The following is a 15,454-nucleotide window of genomic DNA, read 5'->3' on the forward strand; positions in this document are numbered from 1 at the left end:
TAATCCTGTGCATTTATACGTTAAGGTTGTGATTGATTTTTTTTTAATTGGTTCTTTTAAAAAAACAACAACATTTGGTAAGCAAAATTCTTTTATCCAGAGAAGCCTGGAGAGGAAAATCACAGTTTCTTCTATTTTAAGATATTAAATGTATTTACACATTAAAACAAAAAACCCACCAGACTGCTTGTGCTAATAGTGGATTTCTGTTAAGCTCTAAGCTGGCTTTCATGATAGCAGCAGTTGTGGCATTTTGCAAGACCTTATCTAGCTCTGTGAAGATACATGTAAAATAAGAGGACGGCCACTTGACCTTTTGGGCTCTTGACTGAGCTTGTCGGTGCATTTGCTAGTTGTTGACAGATTTGTCTTTCTTCATCTGCCAGCTATATCAGCTGTGTGTCGGGCTTTTCTTTGCATATGTTAACATATATCAGTTGCGAGAGGAACCTATTTCTAGAATGACTTTGCAAGCTTTAAAATATCAGGGAAGGGCATCTGGGAAAGTACTAGCTACACACTTTTAAAGGGACACAGTGGTTATCCATTAGCTACACATTTTTAATGGAACACACTGTTTACTCTTTAGCCACACACTTTTATTGCGACAAGGGCCCCTAGGATGCTGTATTTTGAAGGCCAGATCATTGGCCAAAGTTGATTACAGGGATCATGGGGTTTCCTTGTTAAAACCATATTTCTATTGCTCCATATGCTGTTGGGCCAGGCAGTCTGAAAACTGAATTCTGCCAGATGAGTTTGTCCATGTCTCTTGACTGAATTATTTTCCTGGTTCTTCTCAAAGGTACATCTAGTGAGGAGACAGGAGAGAATTTCCTCATTGCTCTTCACAGAACTCTCCCCCTCTCCCTTTCCCTCCCTCCCTTCCTCCCTCCCTCCCTCACCCCCCTCTCTCATCATCTATTTATCAGATTTTGGCACATAAAATCCCATTCAGGTACCAACTGAATCCAACCTTGGTTAGCTCCCAAGTGAGTGGATCATTAGCTCCCAAGTGAGTGGGTGAGATCATTACCTACGTTAGATCATTAGTATCATCAGTGCTGATGATGTTATCTAGTTTGGATAATGAAATGTCTGCAAGAAAACAACCAAACCCAAGAGAACACCAAGGACCCCTCATTTCAACCCTGAGCTACAAATATTCTCCTTTATTAGATAAGTCAGTGAGAGGCACTGACCTGCTAACTTACTTGTTTATATCAAGTTGTGGAAGCTACCAACAAATTATTTTCTACAAAGGGTCAGAACTAATTAGAGTGGCCAGAAAATTCTCTTGACCTAGCCTCCTATTCAACACAGTATTTGACTTTAATCCTTGCCTTTTGAATTTTTTTAAAGGCTGTTCAAATCATGGCTTTCCCTTTTGAGGGGAGGGGTTGACTTGTTTTGTTTTCCAGTGACATCATTTTAACTAGCGTGTCCTCAAATTTGGGAATTGACGAGGTTTTTGTAGACTTCTGAGAGTTCTGTTTAAAAGAAACAAACAATTGTATGTAATAATCAATAAACAGCCATTTGTCATCGTATTCGTTTAGATAGTCATGTGAGTGTGCTAGGTGTTCTAATACAGAAAGTCATATTCCCATTATGAATGTATGATGTTTATACCATTGAATTACAGTTTATTCAAAAATTTATATTTGAGGGCCCACTTCACAGGGTTGTTGTTGTGGGAAAAATAGGAGAAGAAAAGTGTGTTTGATATGTTCGTTGCCTTGAGTTATTTGTAAAAACAGTACAGGTGGGATACAAACAAACAAACAAAAATAAAAACCAGCCCTTATTTCAACCACGTCAGATGTTTTAACCAAATCACTCGTATATCCACCAATATTCCTCCTAATATATATTCAGTTATCACAATAAGGAAATAATTAATGACATAAAAGAAAAAAATCCTGGCAAGTGCTGTGAGGCTTAAAAAATAACCTGGGTGACTCAGTAAGAAGTGATTTGAAAGCAATTAAACTTCTTTCCTCTTTCTGATCATGACCTCATAATTATGTCCATAATGTATAACCATTAAACTTCTGGTTTACTGCATCTTGAATACTGGAAATTATTCTGTGCTTTAAAAATAAAATAAAAGGAAAAGTATATTTTATGTTCTGCTCTACTCTACGACCAAACTTTTAAAAAAAAGTTCTGAAGGAAAGAATTGTAGACACAGTAGGGCACCAAAGCAGTCTATATATTCCAGGCTTATCTTCAGTAGCATGACATATTGCCAAACAAATTATACATCTTGCAGATCATTTGTCCTAGCCAGGTATGATGCACTGCCTTCTGCAATAAGTATGATAATTACAAAAGATTCCTTACTTAATGCCTCGGCCAGTGTGACTCCTACATTACACAAGGTGGGCAACTGAGTTTAATCAATTGGTCAATTAAATTTATGAATCTTTAGATACAAACAATGTGAAAAAAGCATTCTTCATTTGCTGTATGCATGTTCATTTATTGATTGATTTAAGTTTCTTTCCCAAATCTCTGTCAGAAGCCCCAAGGTGACAGACATAACAATCCCTCTTCCTGGCCCAATAGGTTTGCCTGCAAGAGAGGAAATGGCCCAAAGTTACCCAGTGAGCTTCCATGCAAGACAAGGACTTAAACCTGGGTCTCCACTATGCCAGTTCAACACCTTACCCACTACAATCCACTGGCAAGTTTTTAAAGGTGAGTGTAATATGTTAATTACTCTACTTGAAGAGTATTTGGAATGCATGAGCAGTTATGGATGCCAGTTACTTGGAGCATGTGACACCACCACTCTGTGAGCTGCATTGGCTAAGGGTGCATTTCAGGGTGCTGATGTTTACCTTTAAGGCCTTTCGTGGCTTGAGGTAGTATTAGCTACAACAGAAGTCCCCAACCCCCAGTCCATCCGCGGCATGCCAGAAACCAGGCCGTGCAAACAAATGAAGCCCCATCCATGGGATGCAGGCAGCATGCAAAACTACATCCCCTCTGGCCTGTGGAAAAAACTCCCTGCACGGAACCAGTCCCTGGTGCCCAAAAGATTGGGGGCTACAGGACTATCTTTTCCCAGTGGAGCTTGTCTGTCCTGTGAGATCTGGCAGAAGAGGGTCCTGCCCGCAAAAGAGCGCCATCTGATGGCTCCAGGAAGAACACCTTTTCTGCTATTGGTGCCTCCCTTCTGGAACATCCTTCTCCCAGAAAACAGATTTGCCTTGATTCTGCTGGCCTTTCTCAAAGTATTAAAATCCGGGTTTTACCATTATGATTGGTTCAGTGATTAGAGTGCAGTACTATAGGCTACTTCTGCTGCTTGACAGCTGCCTGCAATTTGGCAATTCAGATCTCACCAGGCTCAAGGTTGGCTCAGCCTTCCCTCCTTCCGAGGTAGGTAAAACAAGGACCCAGATTGTTTGGGGCAATATGCTGACTCTGTAAACCGCTTAGTGGTATATAAGTCTAAGTGCTATTGTTATATATGGATGAGCCCATTTCTTTGTCATCATTATATTGAAGATGTGATGTCAAAAATGTTCTCAGCTGCTAAGCTTTTATGTTATTTTTTTCTTGTTCAAATTTGATTTGTTTTTTTTTTCTGTTTGTATTCTATTTTGTGAGCCACCCAAGGTCAAGTATATGCAATGGGAAGCCATATAAATAAAATTAATTAATTAAAATAATTTAATAAAGATGTTTTCAATTTATCTTCAGATAAATTATTATTCTATTTGGTTGAAAATATCTCTGAAAAATTTCCTTAGTCTCTGAAAATCAGGACCAGTGGCATACTGGATGCAGGAAAATATGCTTGATTGGTGCTGAAAACTGACCCCAAGCCACAAAGTTCAAATTCAGCTTAAAACTCTGTTAAAGTTCATGACTTTTATGGTTTGGATAGGACTATTTTCCACAAAGAACCACAATAGCCCTTATTTTCAGTTTTTCTCAAACCCCTTCATTATCATCTATTGAGCAAAGACAACCATCACTATTCCATGAAACTTCAGTCTGAAAGAATAGCAAAGTCCTCTCCAGCTGCATCAACATTTTCTGTAAAAAAAATAAAATGACATGACACAACTTGAAGTGTTGGCAATGCAGCTCAATTCTGAAGCCAGCCAAGTTCTGGAATGAGGCTATTTCCGAATTCTCATGTCAAATGTTGCTGCCATCTTGCTTACTTTCCACTGAGGTTGGCCACAAATTAACAGCTGTACCAGAGCCTTGGAAAACACAAGTTTTTTCCAAGCCTTTTTTCTTTTAAGTGTGTGTTTTTCTAAATTTCACTTTGCTCCATATGGAGATGAAGGAAAAAAAAGTTAAATTAAACCATACATAAGAAACAGAATCTGAGGGGGGAAAAGAGTGGGAACAAATTTCATGTCTGCTTCTATGTTGGAAGGAAGGAAGGAAAGTCAATGAATGCACATACAGGAATGTTGGTGTTTTCAGCATTATTGGTTAAGACACCAGGCTAAAAAGAAGGAAACAGTAAATTTTAGTCCTGCCTTAACCATGAAAGTCAGTTTGGAGACCTTAGTCCAACCACTCTCTCTCTATCCATTCCATCTCACAGGGTTGCTGTGGAGAAAGGAGGAGGAATAAAGTGTGTTGGACATGTTTGTTGCTTTGAATTATTTGTAAAAGTAACAAAAGGCTGAATGCAAATAAATATAACAAACAATTTTGTACAGTTGAAAACACTGAATGAATAATTTAAAAAAAATGCTTCAAACCTCATGTGACTGTATTTCCTTTGCCCTTTGTAATACAACAGGGGTCCCCAAACTTGGCAACTTTAAGACTTGTGGACTTCAATTCCCAGAATTCTCAAGCAATCAGAGGTAGTGATGCTCATGATCTTACTAGCGATAAATATGAAGGGCTGCCAGTATTAAAGCTCACCAAATATTATTTTTGAGGTTGCACTTGAGGATAAGATAGGCTGTTTGTTCAGGAGGAACTGTCTGAGGTAATTCTAAAGCAAGGTTGGTGGCATATTGGAAGGAGTGTGTCTCAAAACAGCTGAAACACTATTTAGAATAGAGTAGAATAGAATATAATTCTTTATTAGCCAAGTGTGATTGGACACACAAGGAATTTGTCTTGGTGCAAATACTCTCAGTGTACATAAAAGAAAAACATTCGTCAAGAGTCAAGAATCATAAGGTACAACACTTAATGATAGTCATAGGGTACAATAAACAATCAAATCATACTAGGAAACAGTTAATATAAATTGTAAGGATACAAGCAACAAAGTTTATCAATCTTGGTCACTTTAAGAACTGTGGACTTCAAAAGCTGGCTGGGGAATTCTGGGAGTTGAAGTGGCCAAGGTTGAGAAACACTAAACTGAACAACCAAGGAAGGAGAAATGGCAGACTAGGGTTAATTCTCCAGCCAATCACAATCTCCCCAGCAGCTCACTGGGAGTTTTGCAAGCCTCCTGTCAAGCTGTGTAATATGAAGCCATATTGATAGAGACGCTGCTGAAAAGCAGTTTCACAGAAAAGAAGAAATCATTTGAAATTATTCTTATTTGGAGAAATAAATACAGCTAACAACAAAAATTCATATAAATGGACCTTATGTCTGTTGCACAGGAATGCTTGCAGAGTGGGCGATACTGTAATGTCTCTGAGGCTCATACCACTCTTTGTTTTAGAGGGGTTTAGAGTTGTAGACTAGAGTGCATATAACTTATGTCAGCATAATTGTGGTCTGGCAGCTGCTGGCAGTGCAGTGGGGCCTGAATGGAATGTAAAGAATGCAATCCCAGCAAATTTGGTCTTTTTTAGTTTCTCCACCAAGATGAGGAGAGCATCACACAAATGAGAAGCAACCTCTTTCTGAAACCAGTGGAAGGCAGAGAGCAAGTTAGGTAATGCACTGGTATTCTCCCTTCTTTGCAATGAGGAGAATTTCTGTAAAACTTACTTTTGAGAAAGTCCTCTACGAAGTCCTATGCTTTCTCCCCAGCCCCTTTTAATGATGTCACTCCCATATTTTCAGTTCAATCAATAGCAGATTTGGGGAATGCAAACCTGCTCAGTTTACAAGATTCATTCTCTGAGATCATATCTCAGTATTGCTGTTGAAAATTAACTGATGATTTTGGCATCGTGTTGCTCGACAGAGCACTGGATCAAAACATCAGTACTATCTGCATTTCAATGTATTATGTCACCCCCTGTGGAATAGGTTGTACAATGTGCTCACATCCTTTCTATTCCACAGTCCTCCTGGGGAATAACTTAATCTATAACGTTACACATCTGGTGTGTGACTACATGAAGCTCACTGACTTAAACTTGGATGCTGGCTTTGGTTCCCATACTAGTGCATTAATTATCTGTGTTATTTGAAAACATTATGGATAAGACATATTGGAAGACAACAATATCACCATTCTACAATTATTAGCTAATGAGAAATTCAAAACACATGACTGATGGAGCCTCTGAATTGTCCCTGGTACATAATCCTATACAAGCTACAAATTGGAATCCTAATGCCTGAACCTGAGGAAAATGGCTGCCAAGCAACCTTGTTTTTCCTGTAGCTATGGTTCACTGGTATATTATTTATTTATTTATTTTAATTTATTTGTTTATCAAACATATACAAGATAACAAGTATAAACACGAACAAAGGAAGTAAATACAGATAAACGGGGACAGTAAGACAGGGACGGTAGGCACGCTGGTGCACTTATCCACACTCCCTTTAAGGACCTGTTAAGAATGGGGTGAAATCCACAGTAGACAGTTTGAGATTGAACCCGTGAGGGTTTGAGGCTGTAACAATGGAATCGGGTAGAGCATTCCAGGCATTGACCACTCTGTTGCTGAAGTCATATTTTCTGCAGTCGAGTTTGAAGTGGTTTACCTTGAGTTTGTATCGATTGTTTGCCCGTAAATTATTGTGGCTGAAGCTGAAGAAGTCATTGACAGGCAAGACATTGTAGCAGACAGTTTTGTGTACTATGCTTAGATCAGACTGCAGGCGCACAGTTCCAGATTGTCCAAGCCCAAAATTTCAAGCCTGGAGGGAATTCTATTGTGAGTAGAGGAGCAGAGTACTCTTCTCGAGAAATACCTCTAAACCCGCTATATTTTAGGCTTGAATCTGCTGATTCTTTTAGGCACCGTCTCTGGGCTCCAAAACACTGGACTGCCATTAGATGACAGCAAAGTGTTACTGAAAACATGCTGCCATGTAGTGACTGACTAGATGTTTTGCAGCCTAGATACAGATGCATCAATTCATTTTATTTTTTATTTTATTTGGTTTGTCAATTGCTTACAAGATTATAGGTATAAGTAAAAACATAGTTATGAATACATGGATACATATAAGAAAAATAAAAGAAACAATAGGACAGGGGCGGTGGGCATGTTGGTGAGCTTATGCACGCCCCCATCCTTTTCTCCCACTGCATCACTGGCAGAGTAAATAGGAAGAGAAGCAATCAAGTCACCCACATTATCCAACAGAAGCTGCATTTTCATCGCGTTGCTTAGTTCAGGTAATGTTCACTGGCGGCACCACCACAAGTTTGCAATGTTTGTTTGACTTGGTAGCAAATATATGCCTGGCAACAAGGAAGCATTGGAAGGCAGCTGAGTGTAGAGAGTGTTCCCTCCCTAAACAAGCCACTATCCACAGGTGCTGTAAAGAACCTTGTCTGGTTGCCAGCTCTGAAGTCATACTTGATTTCCCATCTGGTGAATTTCAGTTCATGGAACTAAAATGGAAACATAATTTGGTTATTGAAAACGATATACCTGAGCTAGCCCTCAAGACATCTTTCTTCTGGTTTGTCAGAATTTAGGGGTGCTGATGTTTGGTGACCAATGATCATCTATGATCACTGATCTGAACGGATTGACGACAATTGATTACATACACAAAAAATATCTAAGAAAAGAATGTCTGAGGTATTTGCTGAGTTCAGGAGGGAGAAGTGTATATGCTGAATAACAGCAGGGCATTTTCCAGGCTTTGAGTAAATATAAACTAGTATACCAGTGGATCTTTCAATTAAAAAAAACATCTAAGAGGTAAAATATGTGTGTTTGTATACAGCAAAGAAAGCTAGTCAATATGTGAAAGCTGGGTAGGGTTGATTTTTTTCTGTGCCCAAATTTTACCATCAGCATTTGATAGAGGAATTTCTTTCTCATGGCTTTTTAAAAATTGAGTTCAGGTAGTCCTTGACTTATGACCACAATTGAGCCCAAAATTTCTGTTTTTAAGTAAATTTTCCCCATTTTATAACCCATTTTGCCAGAGTTATTAACATGCTTTCATTAAATGAATCTGGCTTCCTCTGTTGACTTTGCTTGTTGGAAGCTGGCTGGGAAAGTTATAAATGGTGATCATAAATGCATCACAGTTGCCAAGTGCCCAAATTTTGATCATGTGATCATGGGAATGGTGCAATGGTAGTAAATGTAAAAACTGGTCAAAATTCACTTTTGTCAGAGCCATTGTAACTTTCAAGGATTACCTACATGTGAGGAAAATTAAAATAGGCTATTAAGTAGCCTTTATAATCCTAAGGGAAATTATCTGTCTGTCTATCATCTATCTATCTATCTATCTATCTATCTATCTATCTATCTATCTATCTATCTATCTATCTATCTATCTTTATCATTTATATGCCACTTACTCAAGATCCAGTGGAGTACATCGATTAATTAAAAACAGGCAACAGAAGAAGAACAAGAAAAACAACCCAGAATAAAAAAGAATGTCAGAAATAGTAAGAAGGCTATCTATAAAAAATTAAAGAGCATATGCAGCTTCAGAAATATGAATTTTTCCTTATATTGTCTTCAAAAGAGATTTCAATCTCAGTCCACTGTTCTTGAGCCCAAATGATAAGTAAAATGAGGTGGGCATTGTTTAAATTGATCTGTGTAACTTTATTCTTCTAGTTTATAATTGAATTCATTGTCTTAGATCTGAAGGAGGCAGTGAGGGACAAAGGCAGAGATGGTATTCAGCAGGTTCTGACCAGTTCTGGAGAACTGGTAGTGAAAATTTTGAGAAGTTCAGAGAACAGGCAAATCCCACCTCTGACTGGCCCCACCCCCATCTATTCTCTGCCTCCAGAGTCCCAGCTGACCGGCTGGGTCTTCTTTTGTTGCCCTGCACAGGAGAACAGAGCTGGAAAGTAGATTAGTGGGGTGAAAGGGAATGGGATTTTGCACTAACCTTCCCCCAGGAGTGGGGAGGGAATGGAGATTTTATAGTATCCTTCCCCTGCCACGCCCACCAAGCCATGCCCACCAAACCATGCCATGCCCACCAAGCCATGGCCACAGAACTGGTAGTAAAAAATTTTGAATCCCACCACTGGACCGAGAGGCATGGAGACTGCTGATCCATAGAGTGGCCAAGGGTCAGACATGACTCAATGGCTGATGCCAACAATGCGTTGCAGCATCTACTTGCTTTGGGCTTAAACCAAGAGTTAACAACCCTGATCAAAAGCAGATTAAATTTTTTCCCTAGATGTGCTTCAGAGCGTTTACAAAATATTAATGATCTCTGCAATTACCTTAACAGCTTAATAATAAAACTGGTTCCCAAAATAATCTGGCATTCTTCCCTTTCCTTCAGTGGACCGAGAGAGTGGCGTGATTTATGTCTGACCTACTATCTTATTCTTTCCTGCTGAACTCTGAAGTTAAAGTTTGCCATGAGAACTTTGCACATCCATTAGTCATTAGCAGATAGCAGGGAAGAAACTTAATTTCCATTCAAACATGATTCAAGATCAACCCCACTCTAGTTGTCCAAAAGGGGAGGGCTCTGTCTGGGAAAACAGAAACAAAAGCAAGTTTTTTTGTAATTTGGTGTGTTGAAATTGTGTATGTGTGCGTGTGCTGGATAAGGCACATTCCTTAAATAAAATACCTTGTCCAACAATCATTCAAAGTTATGGTGAAACAAAATAGACTTGCAATCAATTTATAATTGTTCGTGATTATTATTTGGACCTTTTGCAACTGGCAGGCATTTGCATTCATTGCTGCGTCCCATAGCCACATGATCCTCACGTGTGTGTTTAGCAGTTGGTTTATGGCAGCGTTAATAGAGAAGGTGGAAATAAAACTGTAAGTTGCAGTCATATGTTTTGCTTAATGTTTTGCACAGCAATTCACTTAATGACTGAAGAGCAGGTAAAGTCATAAGCCAATCATGGCCACATGTTTTTTTTAATCTAAGTGACCGTAGAACTGAGCAATAGAGTTGCTGATTTCTATTATGGTTGCTAAGCAAGGACTACTTTACATCTAGAATATTGTTTCTCAGACTTGGCAACTTTGATCCCCTGAAAAATAGGGGGAGCCCCTCTACCAGAAGAAATTTATTTTGCAGGCTAAAATGACCCTAAAGTTAGAGGCAAAGTCTGTTTTCTTCTAGCTGCTCATTTCAGTCCAGCTGTTTGTCTCGTGATTTCTCAAACCGTGTTGGAATTCAGCAAACTATATACAGCACCAAGAGCCAGCAATAACTGCCTTGTATGTTTGATCAGACTTCAAATGTTTGGCAGTGATTGCTCAGCAGAACAAGTCATATATTGATTCTCATGGTTTTATGACAGGCAAATGTTTTTTCTGCCAACCCAGACATTTTAGAGCCCAGCAATTAACCAGCTGTTAAGTTAGACTTAACACCCACAAAAGCATATGGGCTACACTTCACTGTACTTCACCCTATCAGCATAAAATCTGAATAAGAATCCAGCCATTGTTAGACACTGTAGATTATTTCTCACTCAGTTAACAGAGGCCATTTTTATTAATTCCTCCCTGCCACCATCTGAAACTTTCTACATCGTATTTCAGACATTAAGGAGATAAAGCAGGTTTTCTGACAACTTAAGAAAGTTAGAATTCAACAAAGCTTTTTATCACATAATTTGGACTGGTTTCCCCAAGGCCTTTTCAATCTCTCACTATTCGTTGTGTCCTGTATGGAGGGTCTATGAATTGAAAATCCAGATCACTTAGTGTTGAATGCACAATTTCCTTACCTCTTCTTGGCTTTCATTGTCAGTGCTGAGGGGTCAGGGACTGAGATGTGTTATGAAACTAAAAGCTTCACTTACATTTTGTTAATAAATAATATTCCCATTTCCTTCCCCCTCCCCCACAACAACCACAAGCCTGTCAGATGAGTTGAGCTCAGAGAACTGCAATCTGGGTGAGTTTGGACCACTCTCTATCAGCCCCACCCAAAAGAGCAGAGGACTTTTTTGTTAATAACTATCTATTATCTTAATTGTTGTAGCAGTGGCGGAGATGAGAAATGCTTTCGGCATTTTGCCTGGTGGAAATGTCTGTAGAACTACCCAGTGGTAAATTCTATTTAATATAGCTGTTGTGAACAGATTAAGAAAATAACATTATGTTCCTCTCCAAGCGGCCTCTTTTTTGGGAGCAGCTGAAATCCTTGTGAATATCCTCTAATTACTGAAGAATGAGTGCCTTGTAGTGGCCATCTTACTTTGTTGACAACCTGTTTATTTCTGCCAAAAATTCTGGGGGATTTTTTCTTCTGAAAATTATGAAACACCTTTAATTCTATTTAGACTGAATATTATTAGTAGGGACCCTGGGAGTTAGCTCTTGGCTCCTGGAATTTGGTAGATTCTTCTCCCCCTTTACATTAATATGCATTTAGCTAGCTCTGCAATCATTAATCTGTAGGTAAGGAAGTAGATGCTATAAAAAGGATGGGGTTCTAACAGTGGTGTGATTCAATTTTTTTTTACTATCGGTTCTGTGGGCGTGGCTTGGTGGGCGTGGCAGGGGTAGGATACTGTAAAATCTGCAGTCAGAGGTGGTATTTGCTGGTTCTCTGAACTACTCAAAATTTCCTCTACCGGTTCTCCAGAATTGGTCAGAACCCGCTGAAGACCACCTCTGGTTTCTAAGGTAGTTGAATAAAAAGAACATTTCAGTACCCTCTTCCGTTTTACAGCCCAAAGCACTGTGATCCTCCTGAGTGATGTGAGACAAAATGTGAAGAGCTGCTAAAATAAATAATTTCCTGAATCCTTTATTAGCCTACTGCATCTAGACTGCATCATTGTTAGTTTGGATCATTGTTAGATGACAACACGGAAATAGAAAAAAAAAACTGAACCTTTGCTGTTTTCTAGTGGTAATCTGGAGATTATATTTCAACCAAGATTTAGTATTCCTAACCTTTTTTTCCCTTCCACCTCACCCCATCACAAAGAGGCTTTTCAACTGGGACCATATGTTGCAGGGATGATGAGATGGACAGGAGGCCTCCCATCTGTGATCTTCTTTAACTTAGATTAGGAATCAAGTGTTTGCCTGTATTATTTCTTAGTTCTTTATTGATGAATTAAGAGTGCTTCAATCTGCTATTCTGGCATCTGACAGCATATATAATATGTATGAACAGTGAATGTTTAGTATCAGAATCTACCTCCCTGCCCACCCGCCACCCCCACTGCCCCCCAAGAGTTGTGTAGGTCAGTATGAAAGTGGAGTTGGATCTTAGAGCTGAAATCTACAAGAAATAATAATACTTGTATGCGGGACATGGAGGTCTTGGGGAGGATCCCATGGTTCCTGAATAGCTGAGAAAAAGTAAGTTTGCTTTGTCGGGACCTGGAATGAATTATTCTTCCTCTGTATCCTTTGGGCTTATCTGTAATGATAAATTAAAAGAGACAAACCCAGAACATCCCTACCTTCTATAGGTACTATCTGATATGACTGAATTCCTTTTGATTAATTGATGGTGCTGCTGGGGTCTTAGAATCATAGGGCTAGAAGGGAATTTGTTCATTGTAAGGTTTAGGTTCCAGGTCCTTTATCGTCTTTGTTGCTCTTTTCTGTGCTCTTTCTAGGATCCTCACCATGTTTTTGGTATCCTATGTAACAATTATATGCTACTTTCCCAGCATCATCCTGCTGCAATAGCAGGGATTTGTATAAACAGGAGCGTCAGAACATGGAACAATGAAAAGTGCCCAGGATGCCATCATGGACTGATAAGATAAAAGAGAGAAGAGGAAAGACTAAATATGCAGCATGAAGCCCTTTGGGTAAGATAAAAATGTAATAAGTAAATAATGTTTCTGCAGCTTCCTCATGAAATGTGAACAGTGTCCCACCATGAAAATATACTTTTTACCCACTTATTTATCTTTTTATCATTGAATGTCAAAGTTTATAGTATGCTATTCATCTCCATTAAAAAACAACAACCCCTAATGCTGGATACCTGCTAGTGCTTTGTTTTTGGTTTTAAACTGAAGTAGTTTTCTGGTGCCCAGAATGTTCCAGCTTGTTGGACATTAATCTTCCAATCTAGTTAAGGGGCAGAAGAAATGAGATAGTTCCTGAAACTGCAGCAGGATAACAGCAGAATTTCTCCTTCAGTGGAACGTGAAGACCAGTGTTGCTGAACAACAAATCCCTTAGAATGATTGTGAGTATGGGTAAAAAAAAATCATCCTGTCCCTAGACAAGCTATTACTTGGACTGCTAATTACTAGACATCCCACATCACGTTGTATGCCTGTGCTTTGGCTCCTTTCCACTTCATCTAGTTACATATTTGTCAATTAAATAGAAGAGGAACCTACTATCAGAAATCCATGGGAGACATTTGTGGTTCCTCATTAAATATCTCCGTTAACTTATGAGAAACAACCTAAATGAGATGAGTTTTCCATCTGTTGTTATAGGAAAGTTTTGGATTAAAAAAAAATCCCTTGAACTGCCTAAGGGTTTCATTTTATGAATATCCGTAAAATGCATTTTGCAGAAAAATGGCAAATATACTCTAAACTTGTATTTGTATAGAATTTACATAATGCTCCATTTTAAGTCTTCAGACAACATTTAAAAATCCTGCTGGTTTTTATAGTTGCAAATATTATTGTGGCATATGCCTATGATAATGACTATGACATGTCAATGTAACTGTCTGGAGTTTTACAACACAAGAAAATGGCATATGTCTTAAGAAACCTGCAATCTAAAGTATAGCATTAGCAGGAAGGGTAAGAATGAAAAATGAGACAGAAACAATTGCTTTGGTTTGTTATGTTTCGCATTTACCACTGTACTTTTCCTGCATAGACAAAAACTTGTGCCTTCTTATGGACCTGGATTGGTAGATGATCTCTAATGGTGTCTTATTTGCTGGTTCTCCAATAAGACCATTTTTGTGTGTGTGTCTGCATGCATAACAAGATTTCACAGGCTGTTATTACTCATTACTTTCACTCCGTAAATTCTGCATTATTGAATGGAATCTTATTGAGTTCAAACCTTTTATGGTTATGTTGAGAGCATTACCAAGAAACAGGGAAGATCATATATACTCATGGTTTTTCAGTACACTGGGTCATTTCAATCTTCATGGACAAAATGTCATTGTCTGAGCTTTCTTAATGAGTTTTTCCAGAGAGCATTATTATGCAGTATTTGTCCTGACTCATTATAAATTTTTGCAGGACCCAGAAGTATCATCTTCCATCTCCAAATATGTTTCCATATTTCCCCACTATTTCTTTCATCTTGTTAGTGACCACACATCAACTAAGGATTGCAAAAATGGAATACATTCAATTTACGTGTTATAAACTTTGGCAGTAAACATGAATTGATTCCAGCAGGAATACAGAACCCAGCAAATAAATGGAGTGATTACATTGCAAAGAGTAAAATCACCCATAAGTCAAGTTTGACTACACAGATATGCCCAGGCCATTTTAGTCCTTCTCACTTTTCCTGGTTGTGCCTCCATCCAAGTACCAAGTTGGTCCTTTCCTCTTCTTTTTCAGTCAAAAATATTTAGTCCCTGCCCTAAACGGTAACTTTAACTAGACTGAGTTGTAGCACAAGAGTTCTAAAAAACAAAGTTTGGTAAAGGTGAAGGATAGCGATGGTGTTCTTTGAGAAAAGACATGCCACTGATGTGCAATTATGGCTCTGTTTACAAATGTATTCCTGCTTGCTCTTTAATCCAGATCCTTCCATGAAAACCCAGAACTCCTCTCTTGGCCTCCTGCTGTGGTACTTATTAAAGAACCATTTCCAATTTCAATTATGTACATACATTTGCATTCTTAATTTTGAAGAAAAAACACAACTGCTAGAGAAGCACAAATGTATACTCTTTCCCCATTCTGTATTAGCATACAGATGGCAATTCCATTTCACCAAGCACAGGAGGTGTAATGGTATGTGGGAATGACCTTGGGAGAAAGGAGGAAGAGCCACACCCTAGACAATTTCCTGATAAACAAAATCTGAGTCCGAAGGAGGAGGGATGGCAAAAGCGTCTCAGAAGGGACCTCCCTAGTTTTGGGGAGAACAAAGGTGCGGGACAGGAGGGTTCTTTTAGATGTGCAAGATTCTGTTAATATCACTTTACA

General features: G+C 38.8%; 1 long non-coding RNA gene across 1 annotated transcript in view; it reads left to right on the top strand.

Annotated features, from left to right (window-relative positions):
- Positions 1-687: 687 nt before the first annotated feature.
- Positions 688-15,454, top strand: part of LOC148127659 (uncharacterized) — a 58,980-nt gene continuing 44,213 nt past the window's right edge. Inside the window, exons 1-3 of the long non-coding RNA XR_015744317.1 lie at positions 688-805; positions 2,572-2,703; positions 12,914-13,111. This is a non-coding gene — a long non-coding RNA (uncharacterized LOC148127659). The remainder of the gene's footprint in view (positions 806-2,571; positions 2,704-12,913; positions 13,112-15,454) is intronic.

This window comes from Pseudonaja textilis, chromosome 1 (assembly GCF_049901715.1).
Source record: "Pseudonaja textilis isolate UNSWEBS1 chromosome 1, rPseTex1.2, whole genome shotgun sequence".
In the NCBI taxonomy this organism is placed as follows: domain Eukaryota; kingdom Metazoa; phylum Chordata; class Lepidosauria; order Squamata; family Elapidae; genus Pseudonaja; species Pseudonaja textilis.